An 18,491-nucleotide genomic window follows, 5' to 3' on the forward strand; every position below is an offset into this window, starting at 1 on the left:
AACTTTTCAAGGCTGCTCACCTTAACGTACAATCCCTCAGTTGCCACATTGATGAACTCAGAGCAATCTTCCGTTTTCAGGACTTCAATATAATCGGAATTTCCGAATCATTTTTGAAGCCTAGTATTTCATCAAATTTTGTTGCATTGCCTGGATATAATCTTTTCCGGAATGATAGATTAAATAAAGCTTGTGGGGGTGTAGCAATTTATGTGAAAGATGGTATCAAAACAAAAGTTTTAATCACATCTAAACAAGAGTATTGTTCCAGACCAGAGTTTATGCTACTTGAATTATCCTTATCTAGTAATGATAAATTACTCGTTGGTATCTGTTATCGCCCACCAAAAATAGGTCATTTCACAGATTTCGAAAATGCCTTGCTTTCTCTTATGCTTGTTATAACCGTATACTAGTTATGGGGGATATGAACACCGACTTGAACATGACGAATCATAACTTTGACTACTTTCAACTGACTACAATTTTCCAATGCCTAAACATGACTATTTTACCCCTCGATCCAACTCATCATACTAATGAATCAGACACACTCATTGACCTTCTCATTGTTAGTGATCCCAATGAGGTTGTTCAAGCAGGCCAAATCTCAGTCCCAGCTATTTCTAGACATGATTTGATCTACTGTGTACTTCCCATAAGATACCCAAGCCAGAACAGAAAATTATCACTTATAGAGACTTCAAAAACTTTGATGAAGCCGCCTTCCTGACTGATGTGGCTCAGACTCCATGGCATCAAATTGAAGCATTACCCTCAGTTGATGACATGGTCAAGACTTTCGAAAATTGGACTTCGACTTTGTATGACAAACATGCACCTTATGTGACAAGGAGGATTAATAGAAAACGACGAGTACCGTGGATGACTGAAGACATACTTAAGATGATGGGACGTAGAGACAAAGCACATAGAAAATTTAAAAAGACATTTGACTTGGACAGTTTGATAGAGTATAGGAGCCTTAGAAATAGGGTTAAACAGGAATTACGGAACTCAAAGATTAGGTACTTGAATTCGTTTATGACAAACAATAGACAAGACTCTAAATCACTTTGGCAGGGAATAAAAGAATTCGGGCTTGGCAAACAGAAATCGAATCCACAAATTGACTTACCATTGAATAATATAAATGACCATTTCGTTTCACACTCTAACCAACGCGACGAAGTTGTCATTGCTAATCATATAGATGATCTTGAAGAGCAGGTTACAAACTTAGATTTACCAATCACTGATCAATTTCATTTCCATCCAATCTCAGAAGAAGACACTTTCAGAGCAATTCAACGTATTCATAGTAATGCTATGGGTGTAGACAAAATTCCTATTAAATTTATCAAGAAGATGTTATTTGCTGTTTTACCAACCATTACATACATTTTCAACAAGTCACTTGAAGAAGGCATTTTCCCTGAAAACTGGAAGTTTGCTCTGGTTCGCCCTCTAAATAAAGTTCCATCACCCAATAAAGTTGAGGATTTTAGACCAATCAGTATTTTACCTGCATTGTCCAAAGTGCTAGAAAGACTCATTCATGCTCAAGTTGTAAAATTCTAGACAACAATAGTAAGCTTCATAACTTTCAATCAGGCTTTAGAAAATTCCATTCAACTGAGACAGCTCTGCTTCGTGTCACTGATGATATAAGGTTAGCTATGGACCAAAGAAAATGCACCATCCTCACCCTATTTGATTTTTCTAAAGCATTCGATACTGTTGATCATACAGTCCTTCTGAATAAGTTGGCTATTCTTGGTTTCAGTCACAACTCGTTAGTTTGGTTTAAATCCTATCTATTAGGTAGGAAACAATGTGTATCTGTCGGTGACAAAAAGTCAACTTGGAAAAACGTTATGCATGGAGTACCACAAGGTTCAATTTTAGGCCCTCTCCTCTTCACTTTGTATGCTAATGACCTTTCTTCCATTATCAAATTCTCCAGTTTCCATACTTATGCAGACGACCTTCAAATCTATTTAAGCTGTCCCATAACAAAAATTAATGAAACAGTTGGAATAATGAATCAGGATATCAATTCGATAGTGGAATGGACAAAGAAAAATGGCCTTAAGCTTAATCCCATCAAAACACAACCCATTATAATTGGATATTCTCGTCTTATAAACAATATTGACCTTGAATCGATTCACAAAATTAGTGTAGACGGTAATGACATTCCTTACTGTAGCTCAGTTAAAAATTTAGGCATTATTATGAATAATACTCTTGACTGGTCAGAACAAGTGAACAAAACTTGTAAAAAGGTATTCTCAGCCATGCATGCATTGAAGAAAATGCACGATATCCTCCCTAGAAACATTAAATTATTATTGGTTCAATCTCTCATCTTCCCACATTTAATGTATTGTAATTCTGTTCTTAACGATATGCAAGTCACTCTGAATGATAAACTACAGCGTTGCCAAAATTATTGTCTACGTTTCGTCTACTCTCTCCAACGCCATGATCATATCACCCCAGCCCACATTGCTAGTTCAACATTGAAGCTTCCCGATCAGAGGCTTTTTCGAATAGTCAAGCTTGTTAGAGATATCTTGAAATACGGTAATCCGAACTATTTTAAAGATGATTTCAAATTTGTCTCTGAAGGTAGGAGGATAGATGCTTCACATACTAGAACCGGAGAAAGTACTTTAAGGATACCCAATCATCGAACTACTATTTTCACAAAATCCTTCTTAGTCAGTGCCTGTCGTGCATGGAATACACTTCCTGTTTCTATCAGGTCTATCGAGAGCCGAGCGAGCTTCAACCTGACTTTAAAAAAACATATTTTGGAACAAATGACTGAAACTGTCCGGCCCTAGAACGATCACATGACAACCATCCCTCACCCATTCCACCAATATAAACCTTTAAACCATGTTATAGAACGAATTGTATATATATATATATATATATATATATAGATATATATATATATATATACAATTCGTTCTATATATATAGAACTCTATATACAATTCGTTCTATCGTTCTTATATATATATATTATATATATATATATATATATATTATTATAAACTCATGTTATTTCAATTATCCACTGCATACTGCTGTATATTACTGAATTTGATAACCCTGATCTACTTTCAGCCTACTTCATTTTATTAATCAATTATTTGATCTTATCTTGACAACTCTCAGCTCAATTATTATACTTACATCAGTAGTCAGTCGACTCCTGGAAGTCACTTTTTCATGAACTGGGCAACTTTCTGAACTTTACTGTAAAATTAGTGTTGAAAATTGAAAGTTCAGATAAGCAAGTGAACAAGAATGCCATTTATCCGCTCCTGATTGAGAGTAGAAAGTTTCGATAAATCGAGCATTTAGCTAAGAAAATCTTTCATGAAACAAGTTATACAATGTTCTAAAGTTAGGGTGTACACTCAATGTTCCCAGTCACGAGCATTGCAGTTTATAATTATTAGTGGAGTAAGCTCGTAAACGAGGTAGGCTACCAATTATTCATGACTAGCAGGTAACCCGTCCTTCGCAAGGGTCTTTCTTAAAACTTGACGTGATGAAATCTAGAAGAATTCAAAATAGGCCTATAAGAATCCTCGGTTGATTAAGAATTTATATGCTGCATTTCAAGTAAATCAGTATGACCACCTTTCAATTAAAAAAAGAAGTTGGATTCAAAATGGCGGAAAAAATTTGGGTGTGACGGAAAACCTGTTTTTATCATTCGAAAAGGATCCTCAATCATACATATCTTCTAATTTCCCTTTTAAGAGAAATGTTCTCCTGCTTCCATACAAAACTGGAAGCATGACAAATAATTGAAAACTTGACAAACTGAGAGCTTGGTGTAATCAAATCTTGAAGAATTTAAAATTGGTCTTTAACCACCCTCGGTTAAGCAAGAATCTATCAAGTTAATCAGTCCAGTAGTTCTGACGTGATAATGCGTCAAAAATAATTTCCCTATACTTTACACCTGTATAGGCTACGTTTATAATCCAGTTCTTTCCTTTATTATAGTATAGAAGATGATACATGGATGGATGAATATTTTACTAAGAGATAGAATAAGTTGAATAGTTTCCCTTTCAGAGGGAGTTTTGACAACCCACAAAACTCATTTTACTTTCCTTGCCCTATTTTTTACTTTCCTTGCCCTATTACCATAGGTAAGGAAAGTATTGCTTTCCGAAAAAAATTAAGGTACCCCAATTTCTAAATTTCTATACGTTTCAAGGTCCCCTGAGTCCAAAAAAGTGTTTTTTGGGTATTGGTCTGTATGTGTGTGTGTGTGTGTGTGTGTGTGTGTGTGTGTGTGTGTATGAGTGTATGTGCGTCTGTGTACACGATATCTCATCTCCCAATCAACGTAATGACTTGAAATTTGGAACGTAAGCTCCTTACAATATAAAGATCCGACACGAACAATTTCGATCAAATGCGATTCAAGATGGCGGCTAAAATGGCGAAAATGTTGTCAAAAACAGGGGTTTTCGCGATTTTCTCGAAAACGGCTCCAACGATTTTGATTAAAGTTATACCTGAAATAGTCATCGATAAGCCCTATCAACTGCCAGAAGTCCCATATCTGTAAAAATTTCAGGAGTTCCGCTCCATCTATGCAAAGTTTGATTTTAGATTCTTAATTATCAAGCTTCAGATACAATTTAATCAAAAAAATTGGAGTGGAATAGATTTAGCATGAGAATCTCTACTATTAATGTTCAGTAACATTTTCACCTAAAATTAGAAATAAACTCGAAAATCGAGAAAATGTGATTATCCAATTGCAAACTATTGGCAACTGTTGATTCTGTTAAATGATTCACTATGAAAAGATAGCAGACCTCGTGTGTCTCCAGCGTTATTACCCTGTCACCAGCTGGCTCTAATCTTTGAATAGTAGACTTGAGATGCGCGGGAACACTACCGTAGCGTCAGGTGATCAATTTTCATAACGACAAGAAAAGTTGTGTGAGTGCACCACACCAGATTTTTTCATTTGAAGATATAACGAAAAGGTGCATATGACCTTATTTTTTTGCTCAGCTTGCCAAAATACCCCTCATTCCAATATTAAAATTTTCGACTGACTACAGTAAGTCAGTCATTCTATCAGGGCTTGAATAATTTTGAAATTCTAATTAAATAAAAATGGAAGAATATAATTTATTTATGTAAATAACAACACCTTCATACAAAGACAATACTAACTGCATGCGTTTTCATATTGCCGATACAGCATTGATTAAACTGTAGACGTTTATTTAGCACTTTGTCTCAAAAATTATTGTAGCTGAAAAATTAATAATCCATGCCACGTGTAGGCCTAAACATTGCATCAGGAAAACGAAGTTTCAAAACTATGTTTTACAGGTAGAAAGCAATATAGAAACAGGATGTTACTTTTTTAATTTCGACCATATGATTTGGTGATTTTTTAATGAAATCGAATACATCATTAATGAAATTTAAACATTAGTTCTGAAAAATCTAGAAGGAAAATTAAAATTTGGGCTTCCAGGTGCACGAGATTGATATTTTTAGAAGCTATGTGCAAAATTTGGAGATCTAAATCATTCCCGTTTTTCCGGTATGCAATCCACAAGTTGACATGTTTTTATGCGAACAAACTAACACACGAACACAACCCTACTCTCTCTTATTATACAGATACATGATTATATCAGTACTCTCTCAAAAATAGTAGCTTGATCCTCCATTGAGCATTCCCACTCTTATAAGTTGAAATTTGTACTCTCAGTCAACATTCTTACTTTTTGAAACTCTTTCCACTCTATTATTGGTGTTATTAGTGTTGTAGTGAAACAGCTTTAAATTTTTTTTACAAGGGTAATATTAAACAGTAGGTTCTATTGAGGATGGGATGAGAATGGAATAGATTAGTACATAGAAAATCTAAATTATCAAATTATACTTTTTCAAGTGTTGCGAAAACTTAGATAACATTTACCACCAACCATCATTTAATATAATAATTTTCATATTGATTATGGCACAACTCTCACTGTGAATGTCAACTTCATTGAGGTCCACGTTATAATGGCAGTGGAAAAAGATAGCAGAACAACGTTGCCGATCCTCTCCCTAGCCAATGTATTCTATAGACAGTAACTGATACAGGTTTATTGATGTATAATTGAATGTTCATTCTAGTTTAAAATAATCAATTATATTTTATTAAGCAAGAAATTATATCTTTCAATAATTTCATAATGAACTTTCATAATAAGGATTATATACTTTGATGATCAATTATTAATTCTACATTGTTTAAAGAAGATCTGGCAACAGAACAAAGCGAGAAAGAGCTATTGCTATCTGCTTTGTTGAATGGTAGAGAAGGATAGCAATACCATTGCTAATTAATCACTGCCATTATAACGTGGACATCACTGTAGTCAGATGACCACACATTGAAATGCTGTTTAGCACTCAACAAACTCTCAAACGCCTATAACGAAGCTGCTACAACAGTGGATTATCACTTCAATATTCACCTTATCAGGTGACATGAACGAACAAAAATTGATAGCATTATAACCTTTGAGAAACAATGAATTTTAGACTATTTATATTTGAATGAATCTCGCTATAGCAATTCCAAATATATTGTCATCAAAGCTTGATGCAGGTACTTGCAACATGACATGAGTCTATTGAAATGAAGATCATTGTTGGGGATTCAGTTACACGTATCCTGATTATTGAGTTACAGTGTTCCGAATTTACAGGGAAGCATGCAGGGTAGTTAGAGATCGGCTAGCTACAGAGTTCCGTGTATTTTAGGCATGATGGCATTGAATCAACTATCAAAAACGAAACAATGGGTTGGACAAGGACAGTAAATAACAGCATATATGGTTGTCTGTAATTAAGAGAGATGAATCGCCCCTTTTTTCAGCGATCGACGTTGGATGAGCAGTCAAATTCGGCCGGTGTTGTGTTCCAGATCACAACAAATGACTCTCTCCGTCAACAATCGAGAGGTAAGCAGAACTACAATGTTATTTCAGTTTTAACAGCGATCGAGATCTGTCAGAGATATTCTGACTGCCAAAAAAAAAATTGCGATTTCGAGTGTATTACATGAGTGTTTCGAGTGGGAATCAATATACTGTAATATTCTTATTGTTTATTTTTAAGTTATATTTATCTTATTGTTTATTCTTCTGGTGATTGAGGGAGAACAAGCAGTGTAACGATTTAGACTCTCTGGTTCCAGGCTATTTACTATGTATACTCAAACCCTGCAAAAATTCAGCTTTACCCTAATTTGTAGCGCACCAATGTCTTTATTGACTGGGCTATGAAGTAAAGTTATTCATTCATGAATATTTTAAGGTATCAATACAGCAGACAGATAGTAATGAACGCATTATTTGGTTTAAGAGGTCTAATAGGCTAGCATTTTTAAGGGAGAATAAAAGTTCTCAAAATAAGTTTATATTCCCATTTGAACTCTGGTATCACAATAATGTACCATAATATGTGTGGCGAATCATATGATTGCCATCGTCACCTGTGATGTTTTCAACCGGCATAGTTTGTTTATCACTTGTAACAGTTCATATCAAATTTTATCCAGATTCCAATTATGTCATTCCAACATTAAAAATATTTCATCATTCATCTAGTTTCATTTAATCAATTTCAACATAGGAAATCAACAAATTATATTCCTATATTGGTGACCCCGACATGATCAACAGCAAGCATTTTTACAGATATATTTCATGTGAGTAAAAGTTACCTAAAAATTACCTAGTTACTCAAGTTATCCACCACAATGGATGAAGGACCAATTTCTGTTCAAACGTGAACAGTTCACAATATTACAGCATCAATTGGATAACTTTTGCCGAGAATTTAAAATTTAAAAAAAAATGTATTTTTAAAACTTTTATCAACCTATAAAAAGATGAAATTTTGCATTGAACACTTTCAAGTTTTAATTCCTACAAAAATGAAAATTACACTTCTGAAGAATGAATCAAGTAATGAACAACATAATAAAAAGGAGACACTTTTTGAATACAGCCAAACATGTGGACTGGGAGAGAGCAATATTTCGTAATGAAGCATGCATAAATGACAGTACTATGTAATCCAGGAATGGGTAAAAAGGGTAAACATTCAAGGATGAAACACTTGGTTTATTTACTGATGCTTCTAACTACTCAGTTGGAGAATGCTTACAACTGGTTGAAGGCGTATGGCAACCTCTTGCTTTCTTTTCAAAAAAATTATCTTTGAAAGAAAGTTGCTGGCCAGTATACTATCGCTAGCTACTTGCTGTTTATGTAGTGATGCGGTCTACTTACCAACCAATCAACTCTACAAACTCAATCAAACAATCAACAATCAACCAATCAACTTCCACCAATCCAACTCAACCAATTATCATTCACCTCTGAGTTTCCGATGAATATACAATATGTCAAAGGTACCCAACTTCAGAAGATAACACCAGAGAATTCTCCTCTTCCTTTGAAACGTGTACCCATTCCTGGATCACCACTTACTGTGCTCTGTGATGTTTCTACAGAGAAACCTTGACCGTTCATTCACAAACTTTTAGACGAAAAGTCTTCGACAGCTTCTACAATCTGAGTTGTTTTCCTCGATATCAATTACAACGATGTTCTCCTGTGAATTACGAATTGAGTGCCGCAAATGGAAGCCAGCATACATCCTTCAAGACGACTCACCTCAGCATTCCCACCCTGTTCCAGGAGAGAAGTGAGCTTCAAAATTTCGGATAGCCAAATCGTCTGCCCGGGGGGGGGGGGTGATGTGGCGAATCATATTATTGCCACCGCCACTTGTGATGTTTTCAACCGGCATAGTTTGTTTATCACTTGTAACAGTTTATTTCAAATTTTATCCAGAGTCCAATTTTGTCATTCCAACATTAAAAATATTTCATTTAATCAATTTCAACATAGAAAATTAACATATTAAATTCCTATATATGCCAAAAAACTGTGGATCTATGGTATTACCGATGAGGTATACAGTTAAAAATTAATAGATTATTATATTTCTCCAATATATCAATGCCGATTTTGTTCAGAATGGTTGCTGGGTTTAGCTAAAATATCAGTTTTCAAATACTAAATAATCTGAGTTTTAGTATTAAATTGGAAAAAATGAATCATTTTATTCCTAACAGACTCCAGAACAGCTCTCTATTAGCCTTATAGAGCTGTTATACAGCTGATGTGTTTCTTATTAGAAAATAATAAAGCAGGGAACCCACTATGCCGTCACCGTCAGGCGCCGTCCCGTTGCGTACCGGCAACATTGCTTTGCATTGTTTTAAACGAACGGCAACCCACTATACCCGTCCGTCACCGGCCAAGACCGTGTCCGTCAGTCACCGTCGGCCACCATTGCTGTTTGGGGCATTCTTGCCGGATAGCCGGTCCGTTTTTTATCATTCTTCCAGTCGACATACAACTATCAGTGAAGTCACACCGCCAGTGTTTTGTTGTAGTGCGCCTTTGTTCTGTGAGCGATGAGTACGGACGAAATGTTGATAGAGGCTATTAGGGAGTATCCCTTCCTGTATAATACTAGTGAAAATAGTTATCACGACAACAGGAACAAAGATGATGCTTGGCAGGAAATCTCAGAAAAGTTTGATACCATGTCAGGTGAGTTATTTACAAATATTATTCTGTTAGCGAAATTATGAAATCAAAGTTTTGGCCGTTTGACAAATCACACAATGATGGGAAAATTAACATGACATTTATATATTTACTTACTTCAGTGTCAAGCCCAGCCGTTCCTCAGGACCAATGACCTCACGGAAGTTACTGTGTTTCACTGGGAATTTCAGTAACTCGAGCAATTCGTAGAACTTCTTTGGAGTCATGCGGAAATATATAAATATCAAAATCCAGCACTAACGCTCAATTATTATTTTCAAGACAATAATGTACGTAGTAGCGTTAGTGCTGGATTTTGATAGAGAAATATAGTCGGCGCTCACCTTTTGCACGTAGCGGAGTTTTGAGCCGAGCAGCAAATGGGAGCTGAGAGTGGGTATGGTAGCCAAGGAGAAAGTATGACCGTATTTTGGATTTTGTCGAGTACACCTAAAACCCACATAAAGCAGAGCAGAGACCCATCTGGCCCAACCCGGAAAGGATTTCTGTTACACTTACTTTCACGTCACTGTTCCTTTTTCTTTCTCACTCTTCTATTTTTCCGCTCTACCTTTATTTTCTTTGTCCTATTATTGTCGAATTGTCAACCCTATTCCTCGGCATCTCTCTCATACTCATTCATTTCATTTCGTCTCACTCTAAAATTGGAGTACTCAATTTTTCGCTCCTCCTTCTTATTTACCTTCTTCTAATCCACCTCCTTCATCGTCTTCTTCTATTGCTACTTTTTCCTCTCTCTTTTTTCCATCCACTCCACCCTTCATCTTTTATCTTCATCTCCACTTTCTTTCTCACCCTATTCTTCCTTCCTGTATTGCTTCTTCTTGTCTCTTCCTGGATTTTTCTCTTCCCATCTCTTTCATTTTTTTCTCACTGCACCACTTGGTCATTCTCAATCTATCATCTATACCTTGTCGCTTTTTTTTAAATCCATCCACATTATTTTGCCTTTGCTAAACTTTTCCATTTTCCAACACTAATACCCTATTCCTGCTCTCCCTCCCCCCACACTATTCAGATTAATTTCTGGTCTTTTCCCATTTCCATTCTTTTTTCTCACTCAAGGTTCTTCAATTTCCATTTCTCTCCTCAATGCTCCCTCTCTTTATGTAATATCATTCTCTTCTTTATGATCTGCTTATTTCCCTTTCTTCTTCTTCTCCACTCAAAGTCCTTCTTCTTTTTTGATTCAACTCCTAATCTTTCTCCTTCTTCTCTTCCTCTTCCATCTTTTTTCTCCTCCTCCTTTTATCCTATTTCCGCTTCCTTTCTTTTCTTCTTCCATCTCCTTCCACTTCTTTCTCTTTCTTCTCCTTTTTTCTTCTCATTCCCTCACTTTCCCCCTAATTTCTCAATTCTCTTTCCTCCATTTCTCAACCTCCTCCCAAATTTCGAGCACCTTCTCTTCCCGTTATCAACTCAACCCTTCAAAGCCATGAAAGGGTAGCGCGCAAAACGACTGACCTAGGTATAATTGAACGACCGTGCTGTACCGAGCTGTGTTGCTGACTCTTTTGTCCACATGCAAATTTCACACATCCGCATTTCCCACATGAAACACTTAACGACCTATTAACACACATTGTAAGCCTGTTATGATATTGAAGGGCCACCCATTTAAGCCCCCACTCTCACTTCCCGCCTCAACACAATCTTCAGATCTCAAATCGACAGTCAATATTATGTTGAGGATAGGAGTCCATTTATAGACTATATAAGTATTTATTGTGAATGAGTAGAGTCAGGATACGAGTTCGTTTATTGTCTATGAGTACACACCTTTACAGTTGCAGAATCAACTTCGCCATAGGTACACAGTGAATGATAAAGCTCTCCAAAAGCGTCAGATCAATAGAGTCTACTATCATTGTGTTCCTCAACAACTGAATGACGTAGCTTAAGTCCCTTTCTTGGATACATAAGTACAATACAATAATGAACACTTACTCATTCTGTAACCCATATTGCATGAGAGATCGAGTTATTCTCAATGTGAGGACTTGAAATTTATTCAATAATAATATGTTGTGTCATTGATACAATAATAATAATAATAGGTCTCTAATAATAATAAAATAATTATAAGTCTGTAACGACTTCATCATCTCTTACTATATTTTTTAGATTTCGTACAATATTATCACATTTTCCTGGAGTGTTAATTTTTTGACAATTATGCATAAATATATAAATATGAAAGGTTCCTTTCATTGAAAAATGAAATTTTTCATTTAAACTTCCATTAAAACGTGAAAGATCGGCATTCAGCTGCTTAAATCATCCTGCCTAGCCTTACAATACGGTGAAAAGAGATTAACTGTAACCAATCAATTTATGAAAGAACGTATGATCACTGAAATCCTGCATTCTGAGAAAATGAATTCCCTGTTTGATAATACAAAGAACATAGCATGAAAGTTTAGATATGACAAAACAAGAGAGGATATAAGAGATTTAACAAAGTGAGAGGACACAGAATATTCGGCGACATATTGAAACCGCCTGCTACTTTTAGCTTTCAACAGCTTATTGTCGACTTTCTTTCTATTTGCACACTTCGCAAAGTTTTCAAACCATCTACATACATGTGTATGGGTGGAGTGAGTAGATTGATACATGTATGAGGTCCCCAAATCCTCGCTCAATACTCCTTTCAATCGTGAGTTTGTTGTTACCATCTTTAACCTGTCTAGCCTGTTGCTGTGGCGCAAGTATGAATCTCTGAGATCTCACCTCTTTCTGACTTTTCCTCACTCTATTACTGGCACTCTCACTCATTCTTTCTCTTTCCCTCTCTCACTCTCTCTCTCTCTATCTCTCTAAATAAATAATCAATCTCTCTCTCTCTCTCTCTCTCTCTCTCTCTCTCACTCACTCACTTTCTCTCTCTCTCTCTCTCTCTCTCTCTCTCCTCTCTCTCTCTCTCACACTCTCTCTCTCTCTATCTATCTATCTATCTATCTATCTATCCATTCAACATTAATTTTTGTACAAATTATTTTGTATTAGTTATCAATTTGAAGTTTGGATTTTCTGTTCATTTTTCTATTTTTTTATAATATTGATTATTTTGTTATGATAGTATTCATTTGTATGTAATGTAAAGGGTTGTGTGGCAGAGAGGACCTGGAGTCCCAACTCCGCCCTTAATAAAGGCCCTTAATAAATCAATCAATCTCTCTCTCTCTCTGTCTGTATCCCTCTCTCTCTCTCTCTCTCTCTCTCTCTCTCTCTCTTTCTCTTTCTCTCACTATGACTTTTACTCTCAATAATATTATACTCACCCTTTCTTCAAATGTCTCTCACACTACGTACTTACTCATTCTCTCCCATTTTGTTTATTCTCCCTCTGAATAATTCTCTATTTAACACTTTTCTCTCGTTCTCACTCTCCAAAAATCATTAACTCTCTTTCACTACTTCTGAATTTTTTCAAACTCTTCCAATCATTCTTTCTCTTGCACTCTCTTGTTTCTTCTCTCAATAATCATTCCATTTATTCGTTGCTATCTTCTTAAACCTGAGCAGCATGTTGCTGTCCAGAAAGAATTAGACTCACAGATTCAATCTTTCTCTCTCTCCCTTCCACTCTTGCTCTCTCCCTCTTTCTCTCATTCTCTCTTTTAATCTGTCTCTCTGACTTTTCCCTCTCATTCACAATCTTTCTTTTTTCTCACTCTATAGTTTACTATTTATCCTACTCTTTATCCTATTTCTTCCTAATTGATATCGTCCCTCTAATTTACTCACAATTTAAATCTACATAAGTTACATAAGAGTATGCATATCTTATCAATATCTCACACTCTATCTATTATAAACACATACTTGAATACTATAATCTGTCTGAAGCACATCAATTTCTCTCTCATTCTTCCATCTCTCTTTCTCTAACATTATCTTTCGTAATCTCTCTCCCTCTAAATCTTCATTGAATCCTTCTTTTTTTATCCACTTTCTCTTTTCTTCTAGGCTACTGATAAATGCAAATTTGCGAAGCACAATGCACCCAGTTCGAACATACAGCTCCACCTTTTCGGGCAGGCAGTCTCGCTACGAGTCGCATATACAGCTTTTCGCGTCTGAATTATTCAGCTATCGCCTTATACTCACCTGATCAACACGAAGATGTTACTACAACTGGAGGTAGCTCGGAAAAGTAGCTGCGGAAGCTTAGGAAAAGCTCAATGCATGAAGCGTTGAAAATGTGGATTTACTCGTTTTATCTTGAAAATTTGATTCTTCAACAGTGTTCTAATTCCTTGTAATTATTAACTGCATAGCCATCAATATAATCTTCATACTTTCTGAAAATTTTTCTCAATTTTTCCCTGCTTCTTTAATATCAGAAGCATCATATTTAATCACTATAATTTATTTATTGTTGATTTGGCCAATGCTGGATTATATCATCCAGGATGAATCATTCAAATTCGGGATTAGTGAGTGAGATCAGTTGATGCAACCAACGCGATTCAACAGATAACACAGGATGAGGGAAGAAGTCTTCATCTTATTGGGAGGCGAAATATGTGACTTAGTATTTTTCATTGTAGATGCGATACCCAAAGGTGAGCTCTCTCATTCAAGCCAGTTACACACACATCGATTTTTGGACGTTTAATTTTTTGCCGTCCTTATGAATTCTACCAGATTGAACAGAACCTGAAAAACAGACTCTGTTTGACATCATCTGTTTAATGTAATAACATTTATAGGGACGGGAAAAATCTATAGCCTTTCAGAGCTGTTGAAGATATCGATTATACCAGAACATCATACTGGCTCAAGATTGAGGCTGTTAGCATCCTAGTTTCTAAAATTAATAGAATATTAGCAATGCCTAACCTTCGAGTAACTGTACAGCACTCTCTCTCAATAATCGACAGAGAAGGAATTATGCTAATGTAGCCAATAAAAGTCAGATTATGATAACAAGGAATTTATTCAAAGGAATAAAATTAATGATGAAATACAATTCAAGGCCAACAATTTTGGCAAGAGAATGAAATTAAACAATTTAAGTAATTTTGAGCAAAATGTAATTAATAATTTTGGATGTAGATTTCAAAGTGATTGACAATGTCTGAAATGAAAGAACCAAATTAATGAAACAGCAAACATGAAATGGCTTCATGAAGGGAGTTGGTACAAGAGATGCCTTGTTTTGTCTACAGGTCTTGTTCCAATGCTGTAGAGACATGAACTGTAATGTTTTTGCATGTTTCATCGATTACAAGAAGGCATTCGATAGGATTCAGCATGTGAAAATGATGGAGATCTTGGGAGCACAGGATTGGATGAGAAAGATTTTCAAATCATTCAAAACCTGTATTGAAATCAGTCCTCCACTATAAGGATCAGTGCAGAGGAGCAGACCAATGCGGTTGACATTCTTCGAGGCGTTAGGCAGGGCTGCATCCTTTCACCATTGATATTCAATCTTTATTCAGAGGAAATCTTCAGGGAGGCCCTTGAGAATACTGAAATGGGAGTATTGTTAAATGGATAACGCTTGAACAACATCCAATATGCAGATGATACTGTAATTTTGCTGACAGCATGAACAGCCTGTAGGAGCTTGTGAACAAGATAGGAGGCGTCAGTGAACAATATGGCTTGGAAATCAATGTAAACAAAACAAAGTTCATGGTGATAAGTAAGGGAGCAGTGGGAGGATGTGACTTGATGCTTAATACCGAGCCGATAGAGAGGGTGCAACAGTTCACATATCTGGGAACCTTGATCAATGAGAAATTGGATTATTTTCAAGAGGTAAAATGCAGAATAGAAAAAGCGAGGGCTGCATTCAATCAGATGGCAAAACTGTTCAAGAGTCAACATTAATATGCACATCAAAATCAAACTCCTCCATTGCTACATTTTCTCAATACTCTTCTATGGGATGGAGTCATGGACATTGACCAAGTCAACTGAAAAAAGACTCGAGGCTTTTGAGATGTGGCTGTAAAGAAGAGTGTAGAGAATTTCATGGATGGATAAAGTGACCAACAAAGCTGTATTGGAGCAAATGGATAAGGATTTGGAAGTGATGAACATCATTAAGTGCAGGAAGCTTGTATATTTTGGGCCATATCATGCGCAATGAAGAAAAATACGGCCTGCTGAAATCCGTTCTCAAAGGAAAGATTTATGGCAGAAGAGGACCAGGAAGTAGGAGAATATCATGACTGAGAAACCTGCATACCTGGTTCTCCAAAACTACAACAGAACTTTCCAGGATGGCTATAAATAAGATATCCATAGTCAGGCTGATCGCCAATATTCGGAACGAATAGGCACTAGCAGAAGAAGAAGAAGAAACATGAAATCAATAATTTAATAAAAAGGCAATTGGCAATTGAAATAATAGATCAAAAGAATAGCTAGAATCTCTGAATAAATGAAGTTACACCTGAACTGCAGGTAAGGAAATTTACAATGCTGAATTTGAATCAAAGTTAATAATATGCATAGACTAATATTCAAAATGAAATATAGGTAATTCTAAATAGTTAATTGAATTAACCTTATTGGCAGGTAACATGTTTCACAACAGTGAATTTCAAAGTGGTCAAAATAGGGAAGTAAGTGATTGAATAGAAATTCAAATTACAACAATCAATTTCCAATGTAGTCAAAGCAGGGAAGTAAGTGATTGAATAAAAATTAAAATTACAACAATCAATTCTCAATGTACTCAAAGCAGGTAAGTAAGTGATTGAATAAAGATTCAATTCACAACAATCAAATTTCAGTATAGTCTAAATTGTAATACAATTGACTAGTAACAATTTTACAATAAACAATGCAAATGAATAAATAAATTGGAACAAATACCGCCTTTGTGGATGCTCCAACCTCGCTGAAGCTGAAGAGGGTCACAATGGACATAGGATGTGAATTGGAATGAGTTGTGAGCGCACAGAGCCAACCATGACAGAGATCAGCCAACAACCAAGCCCAGCACCATCAGAAGGAAATCTCAGTTGTTGAAAGTACTTGAAGAAATTCTTGATACAATTATCAAAGGAATGTAGAATTGTAAATAGCAGTGGAATATATGTGGTTGAGTGTATAGTTGAATGGCACAACACAAATAGTAGGTTGAATGCAAGTGCATGTTATTTGAATGTGGCAATAGCACTATCCAAAGTTTAAAAGTGAGAACTAACCTTAACAAGCTAGTAAGGTAAGCTAGTGGAATTCGAAATAATTATGTATGGCAAATCACGAATTCATAAGTCATGGCACAATAGTTAGTTTTTGACGTTGCAGTTGTCAATAAATTAAACGTTTTAGAAGGTTTAATTCTTGAGTGAAACTTGAGTTCAGTGAAGTTAACACAATACTATCTCAGCGTTGCAGTTGCTGAAGAATTAATGTTTGAAGAATAAGATGTGAATGTAATAAAACAGTTAAATTGGTGTTGCAGTTGCCAATAAATACTTGAAACTTGAGAGTTCAGTGAAGCTAACACAATAATATCTCAGCGTTGCAGTTGCTGAAGAATTAATGTTTGAAGAATAAGATGTGAATGTAATAAAACAATTAAATTGGCGTTGCAGTTGCCAATAAATACTTGAAACTTGAGAGTTCAGTGAAGCTAACACAATAATATCTCAGCGTTGCAGTTGCTGAAGAATTAATGTTTGAAGAATAAGATGTGAATGTAATAAAACAGTTAAATTGGCGTTGCAGTTGCCAATAAATACTTGAAACTTGAGAGTTCAGTGAAGCTAACACAATAATATCTCAGCGTTGCAGTTGGAGTTGCTGAAGAATAATGTTTGAAGAATAAGATATGAATGTAATAAAACAGTTAAATTGGCGATGCAGTTGCCAATAAATACTTGAAACTTGAGAGTTCAGTGAAGCTAACACAATAATATCTCAGCGTTGCAGTTGCTGAAGAATTAATGTTTGAAGAATAAGATGTGAATGTAATAAAACAGTTAAATTGGCGATGCAGTTGCCAATAAATACTTGAAACTTGAGAGTTCAGTGAAGCTAACACAATAATATCTCAGCGTTGCAGTTGCTGAAGAATTAATGTTTGAAGAATAAGATGTGAATGTAATAAAACAGTTAAATTGGCGATGCAGTTGCCAATAAATACTTGAAACTTGAGAGTTCAGTGAAGCTAACACAATAATATCTCAGCGTTGCAGTTGCTGAAGAATCAATGTTTGAAGAATAAGATGTGAATGTAATAAAACAGTTAAATTGGCGATGCAGTTGCCAATAAATACTTGAAACTTGAGAGTTCAGTGAAGCTAACACAATAATATCTCAGCGTTGCAGTTGCTGAAGAATTAATGTTTGAAGAATAAGATGTGAATGTAATAAAACAGTTAAATTGGCGATGCAGTTGCCAATAAATACTTGAAACTTGAGAGTTCAGTGAAGCTAACACAATAATATCTCAGCGTTGCAGTTGCTGAAGAATTAATGTTTGAAGAATAAGATATGAATGTAATAAAACAGTTAAATTGGCGATGCAGTTGCCAATAAATACTTGAAACTTGAGAGTTCAGTGAAGCTAACACAATAATATCTCAGCGTTGCAGTTGCTGAAGAATTAATGTTTGAAGAATAAGATGTGAATGTAATAAAACAGTTAAATTGGCGATGCAGTTGCCAATAAATACTTGAAACTTGAGAGTTCAGTGAAGCTAACACAATAATATCTCAGCGTTGCAGTTGGAGTTGCTGAAGAATAAATGTGAGACATCGAACGAACAAGAAACAGGAGTGAAGAGGTTAGAACAAGCGGGG

This window comes from Nilaparvata lugens, chromosome 1, assembly GCF_014356525.2.
Source record: "Nilaparvata lugens isolate BPH chromosome 1, ASM1435652v1, whole genome shotgun sequence".
NCBI classification, from domain to species: domain Eukaryota; kingdom Metazoa; phylum Arthropoda; class Insecta; order Hemiptera; family Delphacidae; genus Nilaparvata; species Nilaparvata lugens.